Source organism: Pleurodeles waltl, chromosome 6 (assembly GCF_031143425.1).
Source record: "Pleurodeles waltl isolate 20211129_DDA chromosome 6, aPleWal1.hap1.20221129, whole genome shotgun sequence".
Taxonomy (NCBI): Eukaryota; Metazoa; Chordata; class Amphibia; order Caudata; family Salamandridae; genus Pleurodeles; species Pleurodeles waltl.
In genome coordinates this window covers 1,091,331,660-1,091,347,488 of record NC_090445.1, presented here as the reverse complement: position 1 = coordinate 1,091,347,488, position 15,829 = coordinate 1,091,331,660, and positions in this window count along the sequence as shown.

Genomic DNA, 15,829 nt, shown 5'->3' with positions numbered 1-15,829 from the left:
GTGGTGGACACACTGCTGATTGACGTGTCCTGGGGACAGAGGTATGGGCCCACTGGGTGGGTGCTGTGCTGGTGTTTCCAGAGGGGGGAAGCTCTGTAGTGGCCTGTGACTGTGTGATGGGAACCGACTGTCCTGAGGTCCCCGATGGGCTGGGCTGGTCATCTAGATCCAGTTAGACAGAGCTGCTGTCATCCCTGTGGGCCTCTTCTGTTGGTGGTGTGGACATGTGTGGACCCTCCTGTCTGGTGACGTTGGGTAGGGGTCCTGCAGGGGTATAAAAGGATGTTTATTACATCTGTGTCTGCCATGGTGTGCAATGGGTGGGTGACCGTGTACCCCAGTGCCTGCATTCCTGTGTGGGACCTTGTGTGATGATGGTTTAGGGGGTTTTATGGGTATGTGCAGTGGGCATGCTTTGGTGATGGGTGTCCATGTTTTGGTGTTGCGTGCAGGGCTTGGTGTTGGGATGTGTGGTTTGTGATGTTGGGACATTTGTGAGGAGTTGGAGTGATGGGGGTGAGGGTGGGGGTATGTGATGGCATGCAGGTAGGGTGGGGGATGTAATAGTTAAGATTTAACTTACCAGAGTCCATTCCGCCATCTACTCCTGCGAGGCCCTCAGGATGCAGAATCGCCAAGACCTGCTCCTCCCATGTTGTTAGTTGTGGGGGAGGAGGTGGGGGTCCACCGCCAGTCCGCTGAACCGCCAGGTGGTGTGTTGAGACCACGGAAGCACCTTCCCCGTAGGTCATTCCACCTCTTCCTGATGTCATCCCGATTTCTGGGGTGCTGTCGCACTGCGTTGACCCTGTCCACTATTCTTCGCCATAGCTCCATCTTCCTTGCAATGGAGATGTGCTGCACCTGTGATCCGAATAGCTGTGGCTCTACCCGGACGATTTCCTCCACCATGACCATGAGCTCCTCCTCCGAGAACCTGGGGTGTCTTTGCTGTGCCATGGAGTGGTGTGGGTGATGTGTAGGGTGGTGTGTGTGGTGATAAGTGTGCTGATATGTAGTGGTGTGTTGTGTGAGGTGCGTGGAAGTTATGTGGGTGATGGTCTGGTGTGCCTGTGGATGCTTGGTAGTAGTTTGTAGTGTCTCTCTCTGGCCTTCTTTCGGTGTTTTTGTCGTAGGGGTTTGTGGGTGATGTGGGTGTGTGTTTTATATTGTATTGGGTGTGTGGGAGTGGTGTGTGTATGTGTATCAGGTGTGTGTATTTCGAAATGTCCAATGTGGTTGTGTTTTGTAAAAGTGTGTGTATTTTGAGCGCGGCGGTGTGTACCGCCAATGGAATACCGCGGTTGAAAGACCGCTGCGTGGATTTGTGTGTCGTGATAGTGTGGGCGTATTTCTGTTGGCGTGACAGTGGAGGTTTTGTTTTCGCCAGTTTATCACTGACCTTTGGTGTGGCGGACTTGTGTGGGTGTCTGAATTTTGGCGGATTCCGTGCTGTAGGTCATAATAGCTGTGGCGGATTTCCGCGGCGGTGTGTTGGCGGTCTTCTGCACGGCGGTAAGCAGCTTTTACCACCAATGTTGTAATGAGGGCCATAATGTGGTAAATATAGGAGCCACTTTAATGTAGTTTGTTGCTGGGGCCAACTTGACATCATGATAATGTTTGATAATCACAGCTGTTGTTTAAGTGTGATCAAGAACATGTGGTGACCCTTTTTCTCATTGTGTTTGCAGCATCACCCCAGGCAAGTGAAGGAGGCAGGGCGGATCCAAGTGGGGAAGCATCTGACCACAGTACCTCCAGTCATGACATCACCAACACGGAGGGACCCAGTGTCCCGGAGGTTGAAGGGAGTGCCACGGAGCACACATGATAAACCACGTCGTCTTTAGATTCTACCTCCAGTGGCTCCTCTCCTAGTGCTGGTAGACCCATCAGGACCTTCTCCTGTACCATCCTTGTCTGCCAACCCCAGTTCTATCGCCACTCTCCCTGTTGCTCCCAACCCAGTTGGCCGTGCCTGCTCTCCCAAGAGGGTGACCATCTCCTATGCTCCAGCTACCTCACCTCCAGTCCCTGTTACCCATGCTGCCCTGAGGAGGCTATTGATCCCCTGAGGTGTATCTCTGTAGGGCAGACTGCCATTGTGAATACCATCCAGGGGTTTGCAAGCCAACTTCAGCAGACAAATGTATACCTGAATGGCATTCATAGTGACATACCTGGCCCACAGAGATCTGTTCAGGGTCTGGCCTCCTCACTGATGGCAGCCATCCACCACCCACAATCCTCCCCCCACCACCTTCCTCTTCCCATTCCAAATTCCCTATTCCCCTACCAGTCCCAAGCACATAGACACATCTGTATGCACCCACCTCAACACACAAGCAGTACACATAGACAAAAGCGCCACAGGTACTCAACAGTCACCCACAGGTACCACATCAGCCACCATTTCAACAGACAACCCCATCACCCCTACTGACCCACACACCACAGCCACATCATCACAACAGCCAGTGACACATCCACCACACCCACCATACATCCAGACAACAGCTCACAACCCACGGACCCACACACCTCAGACACCATACCCCCATTCACCACCACAGCACCCAAGACACACTCACCACATCAGCCATACCCCAGACACTACACCAACACACATATCCACATCCACAACATCCACCATACCCACAGACACCACCCCAACAGACACACACAAACATCCACCACTCCCACACTGTCCCTGTGCCTAAGACGAGCAGACCAGTGTTATTGTTGAGTTTGCCGGTGCAGTGACCTGCCTAAAAGCAGCGTTTGATAGCTGTGAATGTGTCATTCTTTTAGTATGACTCCAACCTGAAAAAAATGTCAGGTGTACACCCCATGTCATGTGAATGATGGCACAACGATCTGTTGCTGAGCTTAATGACACAGGTAGGTTTGTGTTCTTCCTGTCGGTTGCGACCACAGTGGCATGGATTTTGGGCTTCATCGATGAGCAGCAACAGCAGCAGGACGTATCTGATGGGCTCCATTGCGGCACGGGACATGTAACACTGCCTGCAGGTGAGTTCCTTCCTTTATGCTCTCTGTTTCTGCCTACTGGGTTGTGGTGGTTGGACCGCCACAGTCACGTTGGTGGTAGGCAACATCATAATATGTCTGGCGGAAACACTGGCTCCTCCAGCCTGTTTGGCCCGTCTTACCACTGTGGTGGTCTGCGCTGCTTGGCAGTGCCAGAAGAAGAGCAGCGGTCTTTCCTTATGGGACTGCCAGCATCATAATACAGTGGTCCAACTGCCGAGCTGATGGTGGTCAGACTGTCATTGCAGCTGCCATGGTGGTGCACAGACTGCCAAACTCATAATCAGGCCCTAAATATGTAGTGCAAAAAAGTGCATTGCAATTCATAATTTGCATTACAAAACATACTGCAATTGGTAGAAATCCTTGTGATATGTGTGGAGAATGGGACTTTCCTCCGCAGCTGCCAAGTTTCTTAGGTCCAGGAGTAGCTGGTTATTCCGGTCTGAATTTGTGTTTATAATTTTGGGATTTGTCGTCTGTTTACCCAAGTATAAAAAGAGGGCTAGAAGTCACAGAACTCTCAGAAAAAAACAAGGTCGATATAACTAATCATTCATGGACCTGAGAATCTTATCTGCTAGATGCCTCCCCCCTTACAAATCTCAATCACATGTGCACATGGTTCACAACTGTTTTTATGGTCTTAGAGCATGGAATGGTTACCACCTCCTGTGCCCGGTTAGTAGCCATTTGCAAAGTGTGGCTTGACTCTCAACCTTTTGCAACAGGGTGGTCGGTGAGATTCTCAATTTCATCTGGAGACCTGATTTATTTTACCTAATTATGACATTCATTCAATTTTTAGCTGTGTGTTGTAATTCACACTCTAGATAAAAACGTATTGAAACACAAATGCATGTTTAGATGAGTAATAATATTTTTATACATGTACTCTGTTGTGCTGCACTATTATCAAAGATGGGAAACAATATGTCAGCAGGCCCCAGGGACTGCTCAATAAGCTGAAGATTTCTCACTTGTGGTAAGCGGTAGATCCCGAGTTAGAATCCCGATAAGGTCAGCTTAGCATTCCCTCCTCATGCAAGCTGGTACATGGAATACCATAAACTTGGTATATAGTGACATCGGTCATGCGTCATGATCTGATTATTGCCTGATTAATATTCATGAATTGGTCAGATTGCGACTTTTAGCAAAACTATCCTTTGGAGGTAGAGGGCTTTTAGTATCCCTTACAATACAAAGTGAAAGTCTAGCAGCAGCACAATACAAAAATTTACTTCAACTCCCTTCTTATGAAATCAGACCCAAAAAGAATAATCTCCAGAAAGTAATCAGGGCTCTTGAGCCATGTCTACTTTCTCTAGCTGCTGCTAACTTCATAAACCTTGGGCCTCATTAACAAGGCCCGTGGCTCAGGGTGGTGCAGCAAGTGCCTTGATGCGCCTACCTGTGCCACCAGGAAAAGGCAGAAAGGTGCGGTATCTACAAGATAAGGTGCAATTCTCTCCTCTCCGTCTCCCTTGGTGCAAAGATACCTACGTTGCATGGATGATTATGTCACAAGAGGTGTTTTCCTCTTTGTGTGCTGTAGAATGCAGCACACTTAGAAAGACGAAAAAACAGAGAAAAATAAAAATATTTCTCCCTGTTGCGTCACTCTTACGTCACCCATGAGGTGGGCTAGGAATCAGATGCATTACCAGACTTGTAAATCTGGGAATTTGTCAGATCCCTTCGGGTTCCATGGGTGTTGCGTGAGAACACTCAAAGCAACACCCATTTCACACCCCTTTCACACAATGTTATGACTGAAAGGGGTCCATATTTACAAGACCATGAAAAGCCACACAAGGTGGCATTGCGTGGCCTTGTAAATGTGGACTGGCACACTGCGCCAATGGAGTGTCCAAAAAATGACACTCTGATCGCGCATTGTGCGGCTAGGGCCTTGTAAAAAGGATCCCTTGGCTCTTTGGGTAACAAATGCAGAGCAAGGGCTAGCATACCATGGCCATTCTTAGTTGACATCCATGAGCATACTTCTTTAGGTATTAAGTTTCTAATGAGGCTTACGTTGTGTGTGCAGGATGATTCCATTCAAGGCAAAGGAGTTGATTATTATTTTGTGAGGATGTGCAAGTAATTTAGGACAGGTAAGCCCACTAAACTGTATAGGAGTTATCAGAATGTTTGTGATCGTAAAGCGGATTTCATAAGAGGTGAAACCCCTCAAAACAAGGTTGAGCTCAGAGACATGCATTCCATGGTGTATATATTAAAACAACAATTATAATAGATTTTTGAGAACTAAAATAACTGGAAGCCCCTTAAGTAGAAACTAGAAATACAGTTTAATCTAAAATAATAGACAAAATAAGAATAGTTTCAAAATAACATTAATGTACTAAAAAATCAGTTTTAGAATAAAAGATGTGTGGACTCATTTGCGAGCTATAATTACTGGTTGCAAACAACTGGTCACAATTTGAGGCCAGTATTTTTACAATCAGTAACAAAAATACACAATCAGCCTATGGATGAATGGGTTGTTTTTTAAATTACAATTCAGTGACCCAAGATAGGTTTTAAGTTGCTACTCGCTCCAATTGGTGGACATCACAGTGAAGGTGACCTGCTGAGGTCAGCAGACCATCATGTCTGTGACCATCTTTAAATGAAGTACATTTTTTAATTGCCTCCCATTTTCCTTCTCTTTTGTGAATGTGTTACCATCCAAACCAAGGAGTAGAGAACTTTTCAATGTTTTGCTACCTGGTTATTGGTGCAAAACATTGGTATATCTCATATTGAGCGATATTTCAAAGCGATACCCACCATACACCTTTCCAAATAAAATAGTAGATCAGTATAAGGTCTTAGTCTAATGTGGCAGTAGTGTGGCGAAAACGATCTGCCATATTTGCAAAGTGGCACAGTGCTTGCATTGCACCACTTTGTAAACCCTTGCGCCACATTAAGCCTGCACCAGGCATAAGGTATGCAAGGTGAGGGTTCCCCCCATTAGGGGCCCACAAAACTGGAGCTGTGAAATCTATGAGATAAAACTGTGTCTTTTTTAGCAGCACTTTTAATGCCTGCACAGAGCAGGCATTAAAAGGAGGCACACCATTATTTTTGATGGGCCTCTGTGTACTTTGTAGGATTAGTACCAAAATGTTTGACGCTAATCCTGCAAAATACAACACATGCTATTGTACCTAACCTGCGCCATGGTGCACCACATGTGAAATACGGCGCACACATGGTGGCATTGGGGGGGGGGGTTCAATGGGCCGCAAGAAAAGTGGCGCTTCATGATATGAAGCACCACTTTTCTTAAATCTGGGCCTAAATGTCTTACTGATTCCTACTATAGAATTGATACATTTGAAAAAACAGAATCATTTTGAGACCATAATATTTGGTTTGTACATCTGGACTATAGTTTAATATAAAAGCAGCAAAAAGATGTGATGAGACAAAGGAAGTAGGGCGGTCAGTGGGGCAAAGTGTTAAGAAGAGGAAAATAACGTTAAACATGGGTGAATGACTAGGATTGGGGAAGAGTACCCCAGTAAAGAAAGCAAAGGGTGACAGAGGAAGGAAGGTAGGAGGACGAGGAGAGGGGGGCAGTGGAAAGAGGGAAATTGAGTTTTATTAAGTAAACCTATTGAAAAGTATTTTTTAAGTGAAATATGACCCAGTGACAGAATGTGGGAAGGGAAGAACGGTGAATGGAAAAAGGATCTATGTAAACCAGTGCTTAATTTGAGCCGGTGGTTTCCGGTGCAGGGCACAGGCACTTATTTTTGAGGGCTGGCACTTATTCTACTGCCTCAAGCATTTCATGCGAGCAAAAGACACATATGGGAAAGATAGAGGAATAGAAAAACGAAAAAGGGTCACGAAGGGAGAAAGTAGAAAGATGCAAGAGTGAGCTGAAGGGGCAGGGAATGGCTATAAATGAATTAAAGAGGCCTGAGATGGATTCAGAATTACGCTGCCTCAGTATTCCATGCTCGTACATTGAATTGCAGCAGCTGCGAGTTTTAGAGGAGGGCTCTGGGCACCAGCACATTTTTATTTACAAATTAAGCACTGTTGTAAACCACAGAAAAAAACAGGAGAACCCATTTTCAAAATGAAAGTCATTTACAGTTTGAAAGAGAATTTGTAATTTTAAAAAGACCTTCTATGAATTGGTTCCTACCAAATTGTATGTGCCATTCACTATGAAAATGTATATTATACAGTTTAGTTCTAATGGTTTCTCAGAACTGGCATTCTAAACTTGTTTTCTCTGAAACCGCATATAACTGTGCATTCAGGGATAGATAAATTAAACCTATCATTCTATGGAATGTGTCAGTGAATGTGGCACCAGATGACACAGTGTCTTCTAAACCCTAGATAGAAACTGCAGTTCTGTCAGCAATCCCAGCACACCAAGCCCCTTCTAAGACTCCACATTATCCGCTGAACACGTAGTGCGTTATCAAATCAGCATTCATACTTAACTCTATGCCAAAGACATCACCCACAGAAGAAGCATAGGAATTAAAGGTTTAGCTCTGCCCACTAGAGCAACAGATCTCATGTGATAGGCACCAAAGGGCACGCTGATTAGCTGACCGGCTGGTACCATGTACTGGTGCAACAAGAAACCTGGATCAGCAAGACAAGTCTTCCCAAGATATGCAGCTCATCTGCTCAAAATTCCAAATAGGGGCCATTGTCAGATCAGTCACAGTCGTATACTGTTGCAAACAAATCCATGAATGGAAATGTCTCATAATACTACAGTCTTGAGGAGAACCTACAGAACCAAAGCATATCAGAAAAGCATCAATTTCAAGCTATGAGCCAACATGTAGACCACTTTAACTTAATATTTTCTCTGTCAGCCAAATGTTCTATTTAGAAAAGGTGTCTTAGAGTTGAAGGAGCGAAGATTGGATGTGCCACTACGTCTCTGAAATAAGAAAGCAAAGGGTGGTCACTCTATGGTGGTCACAATTTGGTGGTCACATTTTGTATAACACAATGAAGTGGTTTTATATAATTACTGCTCTGCAAAGCATATGAGTGGAGTGCACCATTGGATATAACATTTAAGTAATGTTTCATCTATATCTGTTGAAACTAACACTTTGAAAGTATTATTCTGCATAATTATTTGGTATATTCTCACACCTAATGCTTAGAATTCATTTAATCTGCCAGTATATTCATGTATTTACTTGGCTGGGGTGAAGGTCCACACACATCTTTTTCTTTTCACAGTTAACTTTCAATGTGGAGTTTGTTTCCTTAGATGATTTCTCCCTGAGATGCCCATGTTCGGAGCGGAGACAGAGTTAACAATATGCTTTTTGGATGTGGAAGATAACAAAGCCTGAGATGAGCTATGAAAGGACAAAGAGGAGTATTCTGGAAGTTGGCAGCTGTAAACTTTTGAATTAGCAGAAACCAAAGAGTGTCAAGATTGGCTGCTGAATGAACTTTGAACATTTGAGCTTTATGTCCTGATTGCATTGGTATAATCAGCAAAGAAACATTTACTGCTGCTATACTTTGCTTGAAATAGATCTGATTCTAAAGCCATAATGGAGTCAAATCAAAGAAATAGATGTAGGTGCTTAATAGGTGCTTTATTGCTTAGTTTACTAACAAGAATAATAAAATATTACTTGTAGGAGTATTTTCCCCTATTAATTCTGTAGAGGGAGGAATGTCTTCTGATATTCCTTCCCGAACTATTATTTATAGGAAAAGTAATAGGTTAAATGAGAAAGCATTACACTTAGACACATCCAGCGGAGATTATTCTACTAATGTATATTTCTGCCCGTTATATGAAAATATAGAGACCATGAAGACAAGGGACTGCTATCTATGTACTCAGTTGCCTGCTTCTCTTTCAGAAGGAATTAAATAGCATCACCTCCCTGTGACTCATTGTTGTTGAGTTTATTTTATGAGACATGACATTATCAATATTACTTTTCGAACTAGGACATGGTTTGTTCAGAAATTACTATAATTGGCCATTTGAATAGATGTCCAGCCCCATCAGAAATAAAAATCATTGCAAGATTTTTCAAACCTGTTTCCACTTTAGATACAATATATGCATATAGACACAACTTAACTTGTCTTTTATCACCTGTTGAAAATAAGTTCTTGGATTTAGATGAAGATAGGAGGAGGGATTTGAAAGCTGGATCATAGTCAGATGAAAATTTCTGAAGTCAAAATCGATGAACAAAAGAAGAAATAGAACACCAGTTAGCTGGAAACCTAGCTGCTTTAGTTTTAGATTGGGAACAAAAAGGGAGATTGTGCAGCTGGATGGAACGTTCTACCACTGACAATGTGTTTGTGGGAAAGAGTGAATGTGAGCACACATTTGAAGTAATGGGAAATGTCAAGTTGTATTTGGATGGAGAAGATGCAGTGTGTTACGCACGAGCTTTATTCGGCCAACAGGCCATCAAAGCAATACAATACAAGATAAAATAATCATCATAAAAGAACAAATACATATCCATCAATAACCAAATGTATAAAAGAATAAAAATCAGTTCTGTCCAAGCTAAAACCAATTAAGATCATTATAGGTAAAAGTTACGTATACGCCATGCCTCTACTAAAAACTTGCTTACAGCATAAATTAGCACACTTGAATTGTGACTTTTCAGAATCCTCAGAGCTAAAGCACATTTCCTTAACTTCAGTTCCCGACAAATGCTACGAATCCATTTAGACCTTGGAGTTAAATAAGCAGGACAGAAAAACATAAAATGCTCTACTGTTTCCAGGGAATTGCAACACACAGGACAAATATCAGATGTTAAATTGGGTCCCCATCTGCTTGTCAAGGCCATTAATGGTAATGTTCCAAATCGGAATCTGGCATACAGTCCTTTGCCTAAAAGGTCAGGTATTATATCTAGATATAATTCAAATTCTGGGTACCATTTAAAATCAATGAAAAGATTAGTTAAACGACCACAAGATTTGCGGGAGATATAATTATTCCGTACATAAGACCAGTAGGCCTCCTTCAAAACTTTAACATGGGATTTCTAAAGTTGATAGGGGTTCTCCCATAGATCTCTCAGTCCCAATGTGCAAAACCAGCTGGAAACATGTTTGATCCATGGTATAGAGGTAGAATTAGTACATTGTAACAATTCTAGAAGTGAGGACCTATATACGACCAATTCTGGGTCTACCCATAGCCTCACCCAATACAACAAGGGTCGTAATATGATTAAGTCAGCCATTCGTTTTAGGCCTAAGTCTAAAAATAAAGGAATTAATGGGGTGCTGGTGGGGCATGCACATAAAGCCCGAGCAAAGCTGTTCTCAATTTTGGTTATTCTACTACTATCTGCCATGCCCCAAATCTCTGCACCATAGGCAGCAGCACCCTGCGCCTTAGCCACATAGATCTTTATTGCTGGAGATACAGCTTTGGCAATCGTACTCCTATATAAAGGCGCAATATGGATGCTGCCCGATGTTGCAAAAGCCCAGCGCTCTTGCTAACCTGGTCCTCCCAATTAAGTGAATCTGTGAGCCTTATACCCAGGTAATCAATAGAGCTAACCTGGTCCAGAATATCACCATCTATCCTTATAGTGCATTTCTTCCGACGTCCGGAGTTTGGTTTTCTTCAGATTCAGCTCTAGGCCGGAATTCCCACAAAATAAATTGAATTTATCCACCAGAATTTGTAAACCCATCGGCGTTTTTGAAATAAGTAAGGAGTCATCCGCAAAGAGGAGAATAGGGATTTTCTGATTAACTAAAGTGGGGGCATCATTCTGACATGTTCTTAATTCTTGCACCACCTCATTAATAAATAGGGAAAACAAGAGTGGTGCTAACACACATCCTTGTCGGATGCCTCTTTTAATAGGGAATTTATTAGTCAATTCACCGTGTTTGCCCCACCTCACTTGCGCATATGTATCTTCATGCATGCGTTTCAATAGAAGAATTGTATGAGCTGGTATCCCTATTCTATATAGCACTTCCCAAAGTTTTCCCCTAGGGACCAAGTCAAAGGCGGAACGTAAGTCAACAAAGGCAACATATAAGGGTTGCTTTGCCAGAACCACATATTTCCAATGTAACACAGCCAACCTAAAGGTCTGATCTACTGTGCTTATTTTAGGCCGGAATCCCGCCTGTAATGGTGAAAGAATCTGCTGCTCCGTGACCCAACTCGATAGTCTATCTAGAAGCTGTTTTGCGAAAAAAAATTGCAGATTATCAATTAGACTAACCGGTCTATAGTTGGTTGGAAGATTTGGGTTACCCTTTTTATAGATGGGTATAATTTCGGCACCCTTCCACGTTTCGGGAATCTGTCCTCCTTTTGTAATTTTATTTGACAATAAATTGATACACCAAGTCCATATAAGTGGTTCAGATTTATATAGATCGCCTGGGATTTTTTCTGGTCCTGGGGCTTTGACAGATTTCAAAGAGTTAATAGCATCAGCAGTTTCTTCTAGGGTGAAACAAATATAACTCTCAGGGTCATTTGATAAAGTGGATGGGTCTGATCCCACATTTTCACAATCAAAGACCACAGAGGAGGTAGTATCCTCATAAAGAAGAGAAAAATGCTCCACCCAACATTCCGGTTGAATATGGTTCCTTATATTAGAACTGTCCCCTCTCTCATGTTTAATCAACAGTTCCCAAAAAAGCTTATTATTATTCATTTTTGAAGCATCCAACAGCTCCTGCCAAATAGAGTCTTCCCAAGATTTCTTTGAGTGTAAAATTGTCTTTTTATATATACATCTTGCTTGTTTGATCACCCCCGGAGTCCCAACCTTTAAGGCCTTTTTTAGACCAGACTTGGCCCTCATACATGAATCGTTAAACCATCTACTGTTGTTCGAGGCCCTGCCTCGCGGGCTTACCTTAGTCTTTTTGTAAAAAATACTTTGGAGTTTAAGCATCATGTCTGCATGAATACCAAGAAGTGGAATGGCCTCAGGGTCAAAATCTTCATAAGCTGACAAGTTGTCAGAAAACATTAGGTAAATTTCGCGTAACAGGTAAGGATTCAACATCACTTTTGGCCAGCCTACCTTTGAATAAGCATTGTTAAAAATAGGGGGAGGGACCATTGTAAATTGCAAGTTCGAGGTTCTACCAAAGATGTTCCCTGAGAGGGTGAGTAACAGGGGAAAATGATCGCTCTCGCACCTGGAATCCACCCTCATATCCCGCAATAGAGGCCAAAGTCGCACATCCACTAAAAAATAATCAATGACACTAGTCAGAGAACCTCGTTGAAATGTGAGAGCTAGGCTTAGGTCAGAAGGAGTGCACCCATTACAAGCCCTGAGGCCACATTTTAGACATAGTGAGGCTAACTGTGCTGCAACACGAGAGCGTGGGCAGAGGCTATCGCTATCCAGTTGAGCAATCCCCCATAATTCGTCCTCCTCCCTGGTTAGATCACTAAAGAACTCAAAAGGTTAAAAAGTACAATTTACATCCCCGGCGATAATTAAATAACAATTACTTTGTATGGTGTCTAAAAAATCTGTAAGTAAGGTTAAAATATGTGATTCTGTGCCACGTGAGACACATCGTGCGTATGCATTAATAAGAATTATGTTAAAATTCTGCTGGAAAGAAATTTGTAAACCCATCAGATCAGGACAATCGAATTTTAAAACCTTGTGCTCACATTGCAGTTTTAAATTTAAAAGAATTAAAAGTCCCCCTTTTGCTCGACCTGATGCTTTCTCAGAGGGTAATGCAGGGACATTAAAGGAAAGAAACCCATCTATACTAGTTTGACCCTCAACCCATGTTTCTTGGAAAAGACACACATCTTGGGACTTTATATAAGTAACCCAATCGATATCGTCCAATTTCCTAGCAAGGCAGGCAAGATTCCAAGTCATTAAGGATAAACCAATAGCAACTGATTTAGTATCATAGGTCGTGGGAAACACATCCTTGTAGTTCAACTCATCAATGGTATTGTTAGATCTGATTATTTGAGCTTCCTCTATAATGTCCCGATTAAGAGCTTCCTGGGCAGATGACAGTCATACTGAGTCATGTTGCATAAATTCGCCTTCCTCCCGGGAGACTCTCCTATTAGCATAGGCATTGTGTCCAGACACAGGGACCTGTTTTAAATCAACTAGTTTGGGGACTAGCATAATGCCTTCTCCTTTTAGCCCCTTGAGCTGGCGTATACGTGCAACAAAGTCAATGAGTTGGTCTGCCATGGTTTTGTCCAAAAACACAATTGCAATTACATCAAAGCTTGACCCAGAGGGGCTCCATCTTTTGGTTTTTAAGATATCCGAGCGTATGACCGAAAGACATCCTTGTCGATGACGCATCCAATGGATAACCTTATTGAGCCTAGACTCTTGGTCCTCAGCAGGCCTATATGACAGCTTTGGGACATTGGTTAAGTAGAGAGTATTACCTCCATACCTTGAGCCTATGCTTGATAAAGGCATATCTAGGGCACTAAGAGCTCTTTGGGAGGGAGTGATGCAGGTTGAGTCTTTAATCAAAGAATTGATACGATGTCTATCAATATTAGGAGGAGGGCAGTCCATTTTCTTTGAAATATTAGTAGTGACATTATGCCTCGTAGTGAGATGGCGATTCGGTGGAACAAGGGAGCTACCAACAGAGTCAACACCACTCGCCGCCGTAGTTCCCCCAGAGGTGGAACTATTACACCCTATGTAGTTACTTTTAGGATTGGCTATATAAGAATTTAAATTAGCCTCGGAGGCACCCAAATAGGACCCAGAGCTTAGAGAAGAGACCCTTGCACACATTGATGTTAGGTGAGACTTGTTCGTCTGCTAAAATTCCACCTTCCTCGATTGTCTCTAACTTTTGGCACTTGCATCTCAGTTGCTGGACCATTTTCCCCTATAAAAGTTTGGTTAGCTGAAATACTAGATTACTAACTTCTTGAACTCTATGGAGAATTAAACACAAGTTAACTTTACTAGGGGATGGTTCAGAGCACGTAACAGTAATAGGGGGGGAGATAGCAGCCTCGATATCTGTCTTGGCAAAAAGGAGGTCGTGGGTCTCTATGAAATCACCCTCCTCGGTCAAGAGCTCAAAACGATTTCTGAATGGTATATTAGAGACAAGCCTTATCTCAGGGCTCAAAGGGAGGGGGATACGTTCTATTTCCTCTGCATGAAATGACCCCTTAGTGTGTGGGGAATTGGGGGAGCTGCTATAAGCCACAATGCCCTGCTGGATAGAGGGAATAGTGGCATTGACAATGGGCAGTTTCCCTTCACCATCGGTTGGTTCCCCGGAGATAACTGTTTGACTCTTCTCCTTTTTATTAAAAAACTCCTGTATCTTTTTGGGATGGAGTGAAGGCTTCTTCTGGGGCAAGGTTTCGCGGGTGCCTAGTTCACTATTAAGTACGGCCTCCACCTCCTCAAATAATAGGTCAATCTCGTTAAGTGATTTTGGGACATCTTGTACGGGCTTATTAGTTAATTTCCTTGGGCGCTTTTTCTGTTTTTTTATGACATCCAGTAGTGCTGGTGGGTCAACAGCTTTCCTTTTCCCCATAGCTTTTAGATGACAGAAGTAGCCAAAAAAGGGAAAATATAGTCTTACTTGAGGTCTCCCGATGAGAAGACCGTCCTGTCCTGGCCTCGATCAAGCAGTGACGGGCGAGGGTAGGTCCGTTCGACAAAACAGAGCCACTCAAGTTAAACTGTGCAATTTCCCTAGATGTCGACTGGGCTCTTATTGCAGGTGAAAGAGAGGGGGCCCAGCCCAGCCTCCTCCGGTCTCCGACGGGCACAGGATGGGCCTGCCCTTGGCCCGGGCGCGTCCCGCGAGCGGGAGCGCTAGTATAAAGTCTAAAGGGCTCCTGCCCTGATTCCCCCAGGTGGTGGTGGTGCCGGTCTCTCTCTCCCGCGGCCCCCTGGCTGCCGCGAAGCGCGTCCCGCGAGTGGGAGTGCTAGTATAAAGTTAAAGGGCTCCTGCCCTGATTCCCCCAGGTGGTGGTGGTGCCGGTCTCTCTCTCCCGCGGCCCCCTGGCTGCCGCAAAGCGCGTCCCGCGAGCGGGAGCGCTAGTATAAAGTTTAAAGGGCTCCTGCCCTGATTCCCCCAGGTGGTGGTGGTGCCGGTCTCTCTCTCCCGTGGCCCCCTGGCTGCCGCAAAGATGCAGTTATTCCTGGTGTTTATTTTATTTGTGGAAAGAGTACATATTTTAGGTTGCCGAAAGGATGGTATGGTATGTTTTATTTGGGAATTGTTTTCTATAAGATTTATTATGTGGAGCACTTTGATAATCCTGTTTGGGCACAAGGGTTTAGATCTAAGCGAGGTGTGAGTGCAGGAGAAGTAGTGGGAAACATTTTTGGTGCTATGATTCCATATCTGGGAGTGATTTGGAATGATTTAAAAATCAGAGGCTGTATACTATAGTGGACAAACTAGCCACTAGTCCTGCAGGAGAATTATTGGTTGTCAATACTAAAATGATAGCGATCAGATCAATAGTTTTGAAAAATCAACTTGCGTTAGACATGTTGCTCACAAAAAAGGGCAGAGTCTGTCTGATGCTTATAATGCTGCACTTTTATCCCAGATAAAAGTAAGGATTTGCAGAAGTATATTCCAAATGTTTCAGGGTTGACAAGAGATTTGAAAGAATTGGATGCAACAGGTGCATGGGAAGCGATTGGGAATGGATTTTCTGCCATAGGTAGATGGTTTGGTAACCACGGAAGTGGAATATTAGGGTGCACGTTTA